The sequence below is a fragment of the Passer domesticus genome, chromosome 1 (assembly GCF_036417665.1).
Source record: "Passer domesticus isolate bPasDom1 chromosome 1, bPasDom1.hap1, whole genome shotgun sequence".
Lineage (NCBI taxonomy): Eukaryota > Metazoa > Chordata > Aves > Passeriformes > Passeridae > Passer > Passer domesticus.
Window position 1 is genome coordinate 52,651,210 of NC_087474.1, and position 15,811 is coordinate 52,667,020.

At 37.2% G+C, this 15,811-nt stretch overlaps 1 protein-coding gene and 1 long non-coding RNA gene across 8 annotated transcripts in view; both read right to left on the reverse strand.

The window, feature by feature from the left end:
- The window catches only part of SUGCT (succinyl-CoA:glutarate-CoA transferase), a 314,975-nt gene that overhangs the window by 105,873 nt on the left and 193,291 nt on the right, over nucleotides 1–15,811 (reverse strand). The gene's annotated exons all lie outside the window — the stretch shown is intronic.
- On the reverse strand, nucleotides 6,170–8,044 carry LOC135300658 (uncharacterized). 2 transcript variants are annotated; one of them, XR_010362436.1, is made up of 3 exons: nucleotides 7,950–8,044; nucleotides 7,306–7,344; nucleotides 6,170–6,254 (listed from the first exon to the last, which is right to left on the reverse strand). It is a non-coding gene; the product is annotated as an uncharacterized LOC135300658 (long non-coding RNA). The 2 variants fall into 2 exon arrangements; XR_010362435.1 differs by having other exon boundaries at nucleotides 6,173–6,254; nucleotides 7,891–7,993.

Here is a 15,811-nt window from a genome sequence, read left to right on the forward strand (position 1 = left end):
CCATACACAGTTATGGACTACTGAACTGCTCTTAATTGATCTCACATGGATGAGGTGACTATGACAGAGCATAACTAGAGTTTATATATGGAGAGGTGGGAAAAAGTAGGACTCCTTTCTCACTGCTTGAGTGAAAAAAATATTTCCCACCATCCTGCTGTGATCCTCTTCAGCTGGTGAAGGTTCTGCCTTAGATGTTGGGCTGTTTTAACCATTGCACAAATGTTTTGTACATAACATGGTACATTCACCTTGAGTAATCAACCTGCAAATGCTTTCAGAAATGTTACAATAAAGAGACATTCAGATAAAGAAAACATTTCTTTCCCCTGAAATTTTGTCTTGCTGTTTGAAGATGAACTGAAACAACCGATGCTGCTTAACCTAAGGCTCTGCTTCTCACCTCATCTCTAGGCAGAGGTCATGAGCATAAACAGTGCAACATAGAATTCTTTTGACCCCTTTCCACTGAACAAAGAAAGCATATCTTTGAAAATATGTTTCTGAGCACACAGTTTTGCCAGCTGCCACTGTGGCCCCATATAAGGCAAAATGCAAGTAGCATGAATCCAGAGAAATTGAAATTTATCCCTGAATAATTCACTATGCAGAATCTCCTGCAAAGGGAAAGATCTAGAGGGCACACATCTGCACACACAAAAGAGTATGAGATGGAAATAAATCAATGATTGAATAAAAGCTAAAGTATTAAACACTCAACGATTTCAATAGATACTTACAAAGCCAGGGCTAGCATTCATTCCTGATTTAGAACCAGAAATTCTTCCCAATGTAAATTTATTTAAACAACACCAGCTCAGCTCTTATCTCAATGTAAGAAGAACACACCATCTCCCAAACTTAAAGGCAAAATTAATTCTGTTAATTGCCCTGAGAAAAAAATCAAATGTATTCCATTGTTGGCCAGAAATTTTAGAATTCAGCTGTTATGTGATCTCCAGCAACTCTCCACGGGATCACTATACATTTTGTACATAATGGAAAGATGTGAGTGTAGAAGCAGTTTCAAGGAAAGTTTTAGTAACTGCACACTCTGAGAGCTTCCCTCTATGCTGTGACTTGGGTCCCTTTCAGCCATAAGTACAACCAAATGAGAGCAGACCAACCACTCTCCAGAAGAACCACTGCAAAACTGACTTGAACCACAAGCTTATCTTTCTGATGTGAAGACTGACTATCCTTTTTCAATAAAGGGGTTATGCTAGGTAAGATATCCTGCTTCCAGAAGTCAGGGTCAAATTTCCCTATATGGGAAAGGAAAGTTTAAAAGCAATTGAGAAACTTGAAAAAATACTCACTGGTACCTATTCTTATTTCATTTATTGTGGGCCAAAACCTGCATACTCATCTATAATATCAACTGATATAAAAATCACACTACGTAAATTTCAAAACAACTATTTTGGGTAAAACACTTAGTCCTACCAAAGTCAGTCACTACTGACTACTTTCCTAAGGTCAGATATTATCCTTGATATTTGGAGAATCCCAAATTGCACAAAATCTATGCTGAATACCTGGAGATATCACCCAGGTATATTTCCTGGTATATCTGAGAAGAGGTATATCAGAACAGAACACCAGACAAATAATGCAGTCTGCATTAAATAAATATACCTTTTGCTTTGCTTTGGGAAGGTTTTGGCTTTGTCTTTTTTAACTCTATTTACTACATGAAAACTGTTGCTCCCTCTACATTCTGATGGAATGCGGCACACATATCTCGTCCTATCTTCCATCAATGTACACATTTCATTATAGCTAAGATCCACAGAATTTAATAGAAGCTATATTAAACTATATTAGTACTGAGAAGGAATGTTGTTTGTGTTGCCCATAAATAGTTATATTACCTATTTTATCAGTCACATCAGAACCCTGTTGTACAGCAAGGCACTATAGAAACAGAAAAAACACAACATCCAAAGAAATTTATATGGTCTTTGCTGGACAATTTTCACATATTTTTAGTTCAGGCAAGAAAATCTATACCAGTACCCCACAAAACAAACAAACAAAAAAAAAAAAAAACCAACAAAAAACCCCCCAAAAATATAAAACAAAAACAAACAAAAAAACCCAACCCACCACACCTACAACAACAACTGTTTCCCACAACAACTCATAATTTTTTTACTCAGTAGTTTTAAATAGTAAATATTTATAGTCCATAAGCATTCAGAAATTCTGTTACAGTTGACCATCTATTTTCTCCAGCAAAAGTAACAATCTATTTCTTGGGTCCAGGTTCAGTAAGAGCTCAGTATGATGTTATTATGAATAGAGTTAGTTAGGAAGAAAACCCTATACTACTGTGCACATGTAAAATTTTACTTTTGGCACCTGTGTCTAAACAGTAAAGCTTAACAAATTATTTCAATTTTGTTAAAGAATGTTTAAAACCTAAGACTAATGAAAGATTTCATTCCACAGTTCGATCACAACAAAAGCAGGAAATTCAGAATTGACATTCCCACAGCAACATTAATTCTATCCCATTGTGTATATTTATTTAAACTGAGTCTTCTTTCCTATGACGTCATAACATATGTGAAATGAAGGAAGGTGCTAGGAAAAAAATCCTAAAATACATATAAATCAGTAGTATGTTGTTAAGTTCTATTATTACAACAGTAGCAGTTGAGTGGAGATAGCATTCTGGATTTAAAAAAAAAAAATACATGTTCACTAGTCCATGCATTTATTGAATGCTATTGCCCATGAATGCACATGCTCTACCAACATTTCTCGTTGCTCACCTTTCACATTGGGATGGGTACCTTACCCAACCCTGGATGCAAGAAACACAGAATTTGAAAGTGTCTGTTATCAGAGAAATCTTACTTAATTTCATAAAGAGATGGCTCCTGGAGGAGTACAATCATTTGTGTTCCAGCTCAAAACTAATAACCTGCCAACCCAAATCTGGCTCCACGTATACATAATCCAAATGTTTCTGCAGTGTTTCCTCAGAACCAGAGCACAAGGAAATCCACTACAACTGCTCCCCTGTGCTTCTACACTGCATCAGGACAGGTTTATCTCAGCCTACAAGCTCTAGCTCTTCTGCATATCGACCTGCCCTGGACTAATTTCCTCTTGCCCTGCATTTCACGTTAGACTGGATGCAGAGTCCAGATATGACTATTACAGACCTGATATGTACATCCTAATAGGACTATTTGCTGTATTGAAGGTAAATGTGTTGCAGAGCTGCCCTTGGGACTTTTTTCAGGAATTGGCCCAAACCCAAAAAATCCAGTGCTGCGCTGCACCTCATAAGTCATCATTTTGCATTAACCCTCAGACCTGAGCAGGTTTTTTGTATGTATTGCCTTAAACAGCCTGTGCTGGGAGACACTGCAAGGTCTCTACATCGTACTTCTCATGCTACATGACAACAATTGGTACTTTCCGAAACTTGAGTGCAAGTACCTCTACACCTGTATTTAAGCAAACATTTTTATGTGATGCTGAAAGACATCTTAAGTATCTGGAGCTCAAGTTTAAAAACACATTTGATAAAAACAGTGAAAAGCATATATAAAGGAAATACTCTTAGCTGTAGAATATGGGTGTTTCACACCTGAAAATTCAAAATGGCATCTCATAGCACCTCATAAAGCAAACCAGGCACAGGTCACAGACATGCAGAAATAAAATGCAGTAAACATAACTACCAAGGGGGGAAGGCAATACAAGTGACTTTGCATTTCTTTGTGATAGCAATGGCTGGAAGTGATTAGAGGTCTAAGGGTAACTAAGAGGAATCTCAGAACTCTCATGTCAGGGAGAATTGCTGCTCTTCAGAATGGAAAAGTTTGAGAAATTAATGAATACCAGCACAGCTCTGGCCATGCTCCATGCATACTTCCAAGGTATATTCTGGCTATTATTTATCAGGAAGATCTATATCTCCTTAAAGTTTGGCGATTTTCTTTACTAAAACAGTGCATCAAAAGCCTCTGCACAAGCCTGAAACCTACATTTTGTTTCTATGAAAATGGCAAAATGTCAGTCACATCAAATCTTTTCAACTGGAAAAAACGATCTAAACAAATACACCTCTAACTTGGGAACTTAAAGGGTGAAAATTCTGATGCCACTCTGTACAGTTTCTCTAGGGTCTTCAGTACTAAGCTCCTGCTTTGCAGACTGAAAGCAGTAATTTCTTACTGGATAGAACTATGAACAAGAGCCTCCAGTCATGAACTCTTTGTCTTAAGACAAATAGATTTTAAAACCAAAATACGCAGGTTGTGTACCATGAAACAAATCACACAATGAGTGCACATGAAAAATCTGCTAATTGCAATTTTGGTCACCAAGAACTAGATACTGTAATTTTCTTGAACTTATTACAGATCTTCCCTCAGCAATGGTGCAAGTTCACTGAACAGATGGAAACTGTACGTAGTCTCCAAAATTGTTGCAATGTTGCCATTGCTATTCTCTTTCAAAATGTACTACAGTTTACACAGACCACATATAAATAGAGACCACATATAAACGTTTTCTTTCACCTCTGCATTTTGGCATAGCTTATTTCCTTGCTCGGCTGCAAAAATGCTCATTATTTCTGAGTATTGTTAAATGGATTGGTTATCATCAGTATTACATGGAGATAATAATCTGCTACTTCCAATGGACAACTATACAGTGTTTTAGAGGGCCTTTGCTCAAAATTTGGTTTCAGTTTTCGTGTTGCTCTGCTTCTAAAACAACCTGAAGATTATAGAAAAAAACATAGGAAAGGGTTAGGCTTAGGGTAAACAGAAAATATTATTTGATTTAAGACTACTAAAAGCAGGTGAAAGATTCCCACAAATTTTAATGGCCTTACCAATGTGCTGACATTGTATAACGTAGAAATTGACTATACTGGTTACCATGTTATTGAAGACATGCTGCTCTTTCTCCTGATATTTAAGCAAGTTTAGCTTTTTATTATTGTGTAACAGCAGCAGCGTAGATAAACACTTAGTAAGGCTATTACTACTCAAAAAGGCAAATGTTGATGTGGAAGATTATATGAGAAATGGAAGAAGGATGGAAGGTAGAAAACTGAATAGAAAGCACTAAATGTCTGTGAAGGCAAAAGATAAAGTGGCCTCACAAAAGAATAGCTATGTACGACCTATTTTCCAATTCTGTCAGAATTTTATTGAAACCTGAAAGAAGTGTTTCCTGAAAGTATTACAGGAATTGTAAGAAAAAAGTGCAAATCATAAAAAAGTTATTAATTTCTCTACCAATTCCAGCCACCAAGAGGCTTTGGATATTTCAGAATTGTTAAATGTTGTATTGATTCCCATACAATATCCTGGAAACAAGAACCTAAATAACATCTATAGATGAAACATCCAGCATGCAGATTTGGTCCACCTAAGGATTCAAGATAACCATAATGTTTACCAACTCAGAAAGCTATTTCAAGCTGAAAGGAAAAGGGCTCTAGTCATTCTGCATTCTTTCAGGTGCCAAAAAGAGATTATTTTAAAATGGTTTGTTTCTTCTTTCATATGACAGGAAGTTAACACAGACTACCTGGGCACTAACTGTGTAAACACAAATCATTTTTAAGCATTATAAATATATCAACACAGACATTATGCCATGTTTTTCCTCTTTGGAAAAGGCAGCCAGCACAACATAAACCTCATCAGAATCTAAAAATTACATACAGAAGTATGTTTTCCATTTGTGATAAAGCCAACCTGAATAACAAGATCCATCTTGCATGGCTACATATAAATACTTTTATGTAAAACCAGAAAGTTAGTGAGGTGCCTTCTCCATCTATACCACAGAACATATAAGCCTTTATTTAGTACTTCTTTACAGAATTAGTGCAGCTAAATGATGGCCTCAGACTGACCTAGAGGAAACAAACAAAAAACCCCAAAGAGTTATATCAATTTAGTTTAATTCTGTAAAAACTACTATAATGGGATATGCAATGTTGTGAAAGTTTAGGAAAATTATGGACTTTTCAGATTCTGCAGGATAAGGAACAGTCAGATTAGAATTATTGGAACTCATGTCACTGGAAACAGCACTGAGCAATAAAGACCTTTGTTTTATCTTTCCAGTCCAATAAAAATGTCTGGAATTGGTTTCAAAAATGCTAAATAACACACAGCAGCATACTAACCATTCATGCAAGGACATTTTTATCTGGCATACTTGGGCACCTTCATTCCCTATTCCTGTATGTTACTGTCCTATAAAAACTAGAACAGCATACACATTAAAACATATCTTTTAACAGAAATCATAATTCAAAAGCCTAATGAAAGAAAATTCCTTCTAACGGCATCTACAAAAGCAGTACTGACAGAATTCAATGCCTAAGTAAATGGATTGAGAGTTTGAAAATTAACACATAGATGTAGCAGATCATAAACTATAGTGACTTTTTTTGCTAAAAGCATATTATTTTTGGTGTTCTACATAATGTATTTCTATTAAAATGACCATTCTTCCATTATTTATTTCCACTTGTTTTTATCTTAGAACATTCAGTTACAAGGCATAATAATACACTTAACTCCATTGCTTGTCTTTCCTTCGGACTGCTCTGGTGAATTCAGCACTTGGGCTGCTCCTGACCTCACTGAGAGAGAGCCTCAGTGAATGCCAAGACTGCACTAAATTCAGGTGAAAACTAAGTTCTAGCATAGATTGTTCGAAACCTGGAAGCTGATAGATGTGAATATACGACTGTGAGCTGTCACTGGCTGCTCTGGACAGGTCACTTCCAACCAAACTAACAATCTGGGAAAACAGTTTCTATTTTCTTCAAAGCCAATCACATGCCTAAACAACACTGTGAATCTGGACTGAACTTCCTCAGTGACTTCACTTTAAAACAAGGAACAGAGCTTTTTCTCAAATGTTTAGAAGGCTAAGTAAACTAAGAGCTTAGAGACCTGCAAAAGATAGAAAAGGGGAGAGAAAGAACTTTTGATTCTCAGTTCTAGTATCAAAATCAATTTAACAGTCTCCTAAAAGAAAATTAGATTATTCTAAGTACTTCATAAAGGAGAAGTTAATATTCACAACTTTCTCTTCTTGGGTGATTTTCCAAAGTCAAAAATGAACAGATGTGGGATTTAATTTGAATATTCCTATAAATGATAGATAAACAGTAGAATATTGAAGATCATAATTCAATATCAAAAGGGAAAATAAGTACGTTATTTTTGAGTATTTTCCTGAGAAACTTTTACTTTTTACCTCTTCTGAAAACCATTTGGAAAGCTAAAAAATTTCCTATCTTACCAGCTTTCTATAACAGATGTTTGGATGTCCACAGAGAACCTGTGAAAGTTCAAATAAAAATTCTGATGTTTTCACTATATCATTTAAAGAGAACAGGAAGAGAGCATAGTTGCTTCATCCACTAACAGATGGTAAGAAAAGATATACAAAGAGGAAATAAACTTGCACAATTTCATAACTACACCTTTATATAACAGCAGTATCAGAAACTGAAGATGTGCAGCTGAACCTCATAATACAGCTTGCAGCAGATGTACTTGTGCAATTTTCCAGTGACCCTATCATACCTACAGTACCGTTATACTTGGCTATGTACAAGTGAAAAGAGAATATAAGCTGTGTCAAAGCCTAAGGGCAGATAAAAGGGAATATTGTGCACGTGACTGGCCTTTCACTAGTAAGCCCATATCCAACAAATACCCAATTACGGTGGCAAAGAAAAGTTCAAATAAATCACCCTGTGTTTTTATGAAAAGCATTATAAATTCCTTAATAACAACAAATTTTCAGAAATATTTATGGATTTCTAAACCTTCACATTTAGAAATTTATCTAAATCTCTTAAAAAAATAAAATTTGTCACACCATATATCACAGCACATGTCACAGTTGAGACAGCCATGATACACAGAGTATCACCATACCATTTCAGAAGACTTCAGTGTCTGCTCATACAGAGCAACACCATGCCACTTCAGAATGCTTCAAGTTCTGCCCTACTTGTTTTAACCCAGCCTTTGGTACCCCTCATGATACATGCCTTACAGCTGTGTGCCCTCTGTTCTCTTTGGTGATTGATCAGTGCACCTCAGCAATCCACGTCTCATACCTTCAATACTGGTCACCTGTCCTGCACAGCTGTAGCCCCTTAGGAATGAAGCTCGGCTGCAGCCCCACTCCCAATTACCACAAACTGTGTGCCTACAAAAATGAACATCTTCTTAGGTCCACCAATGACTCTTAGTGTATGCAGAATTAATATGAATTAATACAAATCTGAGACAAAGTAAACTGCTTCATAGTTTTAGTATTAGTTTCTAGTGGTATTTTAGTATAACTTGCATCCAAGCCTTGACTTAAGTCAGACTTAATTGAGCAGCAGTGTAAAGGAAAAACATAAAATGTGTCAGGAATGGAGAACTCTTACTGCCCTTGCTCTGATGGTCAGAGTTCTTGACAGGAAGAAGAAATAACTGCTTTTACTGTCACCAGTGCACTCTGCTGTGTAGTCCAGAGATAGGAATTCAATGAAAAAATCCACGCTAGTTCTTACTTTGTTTAAAAGATGCTTAAAAAGAACGCTAACATTGCAGCATCAAATTAATTGGGGGAAAAAAAAATCAACCTAACCACAAACGCAAAATACACAGATGTAGGAATGGAATGCAGAGTGTTAGCAGCAGGGATTTTTTTTTTTTAAATTGCAAATATATTCAGCAGATGAGGGGTACAAAATAAAAAGAGACTAATAACAATAGGAAATTATGTTTGTATACATATTGGTAATTCAAACTGATGAGTTAGAGCTGAATATGCGATAGGCTTGACAAAGTGTTGGAGGTTAGATAGGCTCCTTTTGTTTTCTTTCCCCTCTGGGAGTTTTCTCCCGCCTGTTGCTGAGAGTAAAGACCAATACTTCAGTGAAACAAAAGAAGTTGCTTTTGTGGTGGTTCAGGGTAAGGGTGCTGCTGGCTACTCTCTTAGCTCAAGGGGTTTCCCTCAGAGGGGCAAAGATACTGGAGATTTGGGCTGGGCTTAGCTCCTAGCTCTCTCTCACTGTTGGCTTTGGGGGCAAACAGGCTGCTGTCACTGTGGGCAAAATGTGCTGCCTCTGGGATGCTCCATCTCCTATTGCCTTCTCCTACCATGAGTGAAGCTCTGCTTGTGGGAGCAGCCGCTGCACCTTATTAACCTTATTAACATCCTACCTCACTAAAATAGAACTCTTCACCATCTGCTTGGGTGCCTAAAGGAAAACCCTGGGACACCGAGCTCCTTACCCCTCTAAGGGAGCCTCTCCTGGCCATGTTTGGGGGCCAGGCTGCCACTGCCCAGCCCCTGCCCTTTCTCTGCCACTGCTCCGAGGTTTCTTTGCTACGCTGTAGCCAAGAACCCCCTGCCTGCTGTGACACTGCGCAGCTCCTCCATAGCTGCCAAGTTTCTGCTAGCTCTTGCTGCCCCGAGTGAGCCCACCCTGCCGTTCCAGCCACTGGTCCAAGGTTCCTGGTGCAGCCCAGTCTCGCCACCCAGCCCATCCACCATCTCCACGCGAGGGAGCCGTGACTGAAGCTGCGCCACAGCGCCCCCTGCAGCCGTGGGGGGATCATTGCAACTTCCCTGCCCGCCGGGAGCCACCAGCGCCCCTGCCAGCTGCGACTGTAACTACACCAGAGGGGAAAGCGCTCACAGAGCGGGAAGAGACTTCACTGGGTTTTCTGTTCTTGTTGGTAGTTGCTACCAATGTTGTTGTTTCTTTACCTTGTTATACTTACACATACTAGTAAAGAACTATTACTTTTTCCATATCTTTTCCTGAAAGCCCCTTAACTTCAAAGTTATAATAATTCAGAGGGAAAGGGGTCATATTTTCCATTCCAAGGGAGGTTCCTGTCTTCCTTGGCAGACACCTGTCTTTCAAACCAAGACACAAAGGTACAAGCAAAGGAAAGTAGGATTACATATTAATGTATACATACATGTATATGCTCCTCATGATCACCATGTGAAAATTCTTAACATTATTACCTTAATGTGAAAACGGAAATGTGCTTCCACTGTCCTATTCAGTCCATTTTCTAAAAGTTCCATTTTCACTCACAATATTTCAGTCAGCTATGGCTAGATTGAAAGTGAGGTAAGCTAGAGTCTAACATCAACTTTCAAAATACAATACCGTAATTAGAAACAAGCAGAAAATGAGTCTATTACATATATTATTGTTGGGCTTTTCTGGAATGCTATTCTTTTATGATTGTGTTCATCTCCATCAACTCAGAAGTTGCATCTACTGCTTTTCAAATATTCATAGCTTGTTGTGCTATCTGAAGCATGATACCTGAGTATGGGAGTGGGGAAAATAGTAAGCAGTATCTTCAGAAAAGGTTCTGGTAAATGTTTCTCTCGTCACACATCACATTCAGACATGTTAGTGGAAATGTGTTACTGAGGATCCCACTAGCAGTGGGACAATGGAACCAGGCATCCACCATGTGGTTGTCCTCAGGAGGCAGCACCACACAAATCAAAGGAAGAGAAGAACAAAAAAGTGAGAAAAATCACAAGATGGAACTGAGTGAGCCAAGTGTAGATAACCTGTTAGAAGCAAGAGGAGAAGCTACACCTGGGTGACATCTTAGGAAAAGGAACAAGACCTATATTTGGAAACACCAAAATGAATAATAATTATTTATTAGCAAGTGTGTGTGAAATGTAGCAGATTATATTAAAGGAAGGTACACAAGCTCAATGAGTCAGTATGTATTCACAGGGGAGAAAAGGAAAGAAAAGCAATGGCCACAAGCATATGATATGAATGTAGAAGATGATTCTGACCTTTGGCAGCAACAGGAAAAGGGGTGAATTCGTTGCACTTCTACTAGGAATCAACAGAATTTTTTCTTTAGAAGTGAAAATAAAGCAAAATTCCAAATTGAGGGAATTGACACATGTAAGCCAAAAGTAAATAACCAGGACATGGCTCAAGGTAACACAGTACCAGTCTTATTTAAAATTCCTTAAAAGCCTGATAAGGTAAAATGAAATAAGTTGTCTGGGACAGGTTGGAATGCAAGTAAGTAAAACACTACAGGAATAAAAAGGGAATTTAGTTAGTACTCCAATACAATATATCACTCCACAAGTACTGAGTACATGGAGAAAGCTGACAAGTTTATTCATCAAAGTAAATTACATAAATGAACCTAAAAACACTTGGGTATTTTTACGAAGAGAAATACAAAAGGGTATGGAAGGATACAATAGATAAAAATCAGACAGAAGGAGCTATAATAAACTTAAAGAACCTTCTTGGTTCAGATGTACTTTTCCAGTTCAGAAATTCCTTTTTGCCATACCACTGATTAAATGAAACCAAATTCTTATATGCTAATTGTCTCCTAAGTACCATTATCATTGCTCCAGAAGTTATGTAGCATTAAGAGCAGAACTCATAAGATAAAAAAGCAACAGTTTCTTCTCACCTGACTTGCACAGAAAAGCTCAAGCAAGCTGAACATATTTTTCAGCGTTGACAGAACCAGTCACACATATTCCGTCCCAGTAGTATAATGGAACAGCCCAGGCACATACAGCAAATATATCATGGCAAAGACCTTGACTTAATTCTGACTAGCATTGGTTTTAACTTAGTAAAAGTGCAAAATGGATACAAAATTGGTGGGAAAAAAAAAGAAAAAAAAAAAGTTAGAATTGCTTCTTTAAGCAGAACAAGTCAACATTTATCTTGCATAAGCCTTGTAATTACGACCACTTGGAAAGATTAGAAGCTGCTGGGAGGGCTGCTACATAGTCATTCCAGATAATAGCTCTTATATTGTTTGAAGGAGAGGTAGAGGTATACACTACAAAAAAATGGCACATCTTTGATATTTACGTCTCCTGCACTTCACTCTTTTACTCCATCTTTCTTGAAAAATTCCACAGAACTCAGAGTATTCCTAGCCACACCATTTAAAGGGTTAATAGTGCACCATGCACTCTAACAGCTAGCCTGACTGAAGCTTGTAGAATTCTTCTGTTTCTCTGATTATCTGGAAACTAAAAGCAAAGCCCTTGCTGCTCTAGTGTGGCAGGGATGCACCTCAGAAGAAACACAGGCTAGATATTATATCAACATTTGCATCTTGTCTACCTTCACTGTATGAACTACATAGACCTTACCACATACATTAAGTTCTTACATATCTGCTGTGCTAACTTTAGGAATGGTTGACAGCTTGTAGTTCAAAAGAAGGTGAAGAACAAAGACTCTCCTATTCTCTGATCCCGTCTGACATTTGAATAATTTTTTGACTGTACACAAAGTTTAAATTTCCTTCTTCTTTTTGTTGGAAATATAGTAAGGAGAATAAAAAAATAAGCTCAACAGCTGCAACAATCTGTCCTTGCCTCATATATCCACAGGACTTGAATTGTTCAAAAATAAAAATTTTAAAAAAATAAAAAACCCAAATATTGTTAGATGGGCAAAATGAAACATATGATTTTGTTCTTAGTTCCCTTTGTTTCAAGCTGGTTCTCATTACAGTAGTAGCCCGATACCCCTAAAATCTGAAAACTTCTGTTCATCCCGAAATATCAGCAAGGAGAGCTTAATACTTCCTCTTGCCCATAAGCTTCAGATATGACAGGGAAGAATCTCTGTCAGCCAAAAGCACTAGCCAAATAACAATTTTTCATCTCTTAAACAGCGAAACAAATGTGTTTATTATGCAGATGGCTAATGGGAGATTACCAGCAACGGTCACCAGCTCAATACTTCCAAATTTATGTGGTTTTCAAAAAATGGCCTAATTTCCCAAAGCTAGAAGCAAGCAAGCCTTACCCAGGGTTCCAAGACTCTGCCACTATTTCTGCAGTGACAAACACCAGAAAAGATTTTATTGTAAGCCTACAGGGAACACATTTTAACTTGTACCCTTGCCCTCCCAAATTCCTCACATAAAAACTCTCAAAGCATAACAATGCCTTGGTTCCATTCTCTATATACCAATCACTTTTACTTTATGTCTAAACTATTTCCCACTGATCATTCATTAAATAGAATATTAACTTTCATTTTATCTAGGTTTGTCTGACATAAATCATATTTTTAGCACTACCTTAAGAGACATAGAGATAATAATAAAAAAAAATCTCAAATTATTCTTACCACATCCTACATGACAGTATCAATATAACTTTTATAAAAACTAAATAGATAATCAATAGGGCAATTATGTAACAATACACAAAAGAGGAATTTAAAAGAGCTGTTCATACAATACTCAAAGCAACACACTGGAATTCAGGAATATTTTATATATTATCATATTAAAAAATGATAAGATCTTTCAGAAAGACACTTGTTCTCTGTGTTTTCTGAAAGATGGTGATAGAGTCAGGCAGAAAACCTTGGGCTACAAGTGAAAACATAACATATTGAGAATAAACCTTCAAATATCCAGCCTTCACTCACTGCAACATATATGCTTCTACTCTCTGTTTCTCAGACAGCTGCATTTACATTTGCAAGGCACATACAAAATTTCACCCTATACAGGTGATGGATACAACTAACTTCTCCAAGTCAAAGACCCGCTCACTTCAATGACCTGCAAGGTCCTTGGCAAGTATTTAGTGATGTGGTGCTCAGGATCTGAGCTGTTTCAAGGAGGGTCTCAAAAGGCAACTGCATAAGGAAAACTTCTGCATGGAGAAGCAGCACAATTTCATGGTGCATACTTAGCTTGTAAATGAATTCTCAGACAATTTTTTTCTAAACTTTTAATTTCAGATTTGGTTGCTCTTTCTCTATCTATTTTTTTTTTTTTCATCACCTTCACTCCCCCTGTTAGCATGGTAAATGAATCAAATAAACCCTGAACAAAAAATTGAGAGGAAACTCCTTTACTGTTCAGTGTCTGGTAACTATATGCAGGTTATGTAGTGCTCTTCAGTCCCTTACTGGAAAATTTCTGTAAGCATTCCAGGAATTATGGAATCATCTTGAAGGACAAACAGCAAATCTAATATTAGTGTTTGAGATGGGCTAATTACTTGACACCAGACACAAATATTGCATGATATGTCAGTTCCCTAATTTGAAGGGCATAATTCTCACTGCCTCACACATGAAAAGACATTTGCTTTTTCCGGCTTTATGAACCAAGACACTCTCTTGCAGACACATTTCTAAGCTATCACTAGATCACTGCAGGAAAGTGAGCAAAAGGCTTCCCCCTCCACACAGCTGTATAAATGCTGCTCACAACAACTTGTTCTCAGAAATATGGAGCCCATTTATTTCTTCCCAACCCCAGAAATCAAAAGGAGAAATTAGGCCCAGATCCTATTCATCTTGGAATATTTTCATTTCTGAACTAGCACCAGGGTCCTTGGAGCTATACATCTAATGGCATGGCATTTTTATTTTTCACCATGTAAAAGGGAACCCAACTTTGCCTGAAACCTCAAGGTTTTTGTTTTCCTTAAAAAAAAAAATTTAAAAAAAGACATGAAAGATCACCCTTACTGCACTTCAATAGTGATAACTTTCTATGCATTAGCGGATATATCAAGTCTGGGTAGAAAACTAAAACAAGGAAAGGAAAAGCAAGATGGAAGCAAGGTTTATGTAATAGAAGAGCTATATTATTGAAAACTGTGAATGAACTGTCTATTCTTGTTACTGCTGTTTTATATTGAAAATCTAATTATTTAGAATGTTCTGAACTAAAGAAGAAACAAATCTTGTCTAGCTGGCAAAAAAACAGAACAAATCCTTGGTGCAAACACATTGTGCTACAATGGTTCTATACTCTGTAACCCTCCCAGCTAGGCCCATCCACCTGACCATTTCCTAGCAAGACCTCTGACAGAAGCCTAAAGCAAGAGCTGGAATTTCCTTTCTCAGTAGAGGAACAGACTTGCAATAAGTAACTGAAGTGTAATAAACTTCTTCATTTTCCCTACTCTTTCTGTCTCTGGTGAATATTTCAAGAAACATAATGGGATTTAAAACCGTGATAGTTCACCTATTAGGACAATGATATGATCTGTAGGTCAATTTTTGAGGAGGCTAAGTCAGACCTTATCATGAATAGGGAAAGGTTATACTGTCAAGCTTTTTCAAACTGTCAGCTGGATACATATCATTAAGAATAAGGTTGGGGTTTTTTCATTAATGTAGCCTTTAAAAGGTAATGAGCATCCTCATGTGGGGGCTACTTTTTGACAAAGAACTTCTAAATGAACATGTCAATTTTGTGTGCTAAATTATATGCGTGTATACATACTTTGGAGGACATTTTTAGGCACAGAGACTCAAAAAATGGATTGCAATGGAGGGTAAGAGAAAGGATTTCAGTCGTAGATTACATCTACATTTTATTCATGTTAATACTAATTTCACATTGATTTAAAGAGATTTTGCATTCTACCCAAAATAAGCTGTGGATACCAATCTCTAAGCACATGTGCTTGTTACAGATGACCACATTTGAGTCCATCTGAAGACTGATTTCAGCTGCATCAGTGTATTAGTACTGTGTTACATGCATGTAATATAAACTTACATGAGTTACTTTTATCTATTTAAATTTTGACTGTAATACTATTTTGCATACACTTTTACAGTGAATTGTAGGAACAGTGCTGCAAACAGGCATTCACACATTTCTTTCCCTAGCATCATTAGATATTTGTTTGAGCAGGAAGGTTGGACTACATGACCTCCTGTGGACCCTCAGCCATTCTGTGATCCTGGAATTCTGTGAATTACTGACAT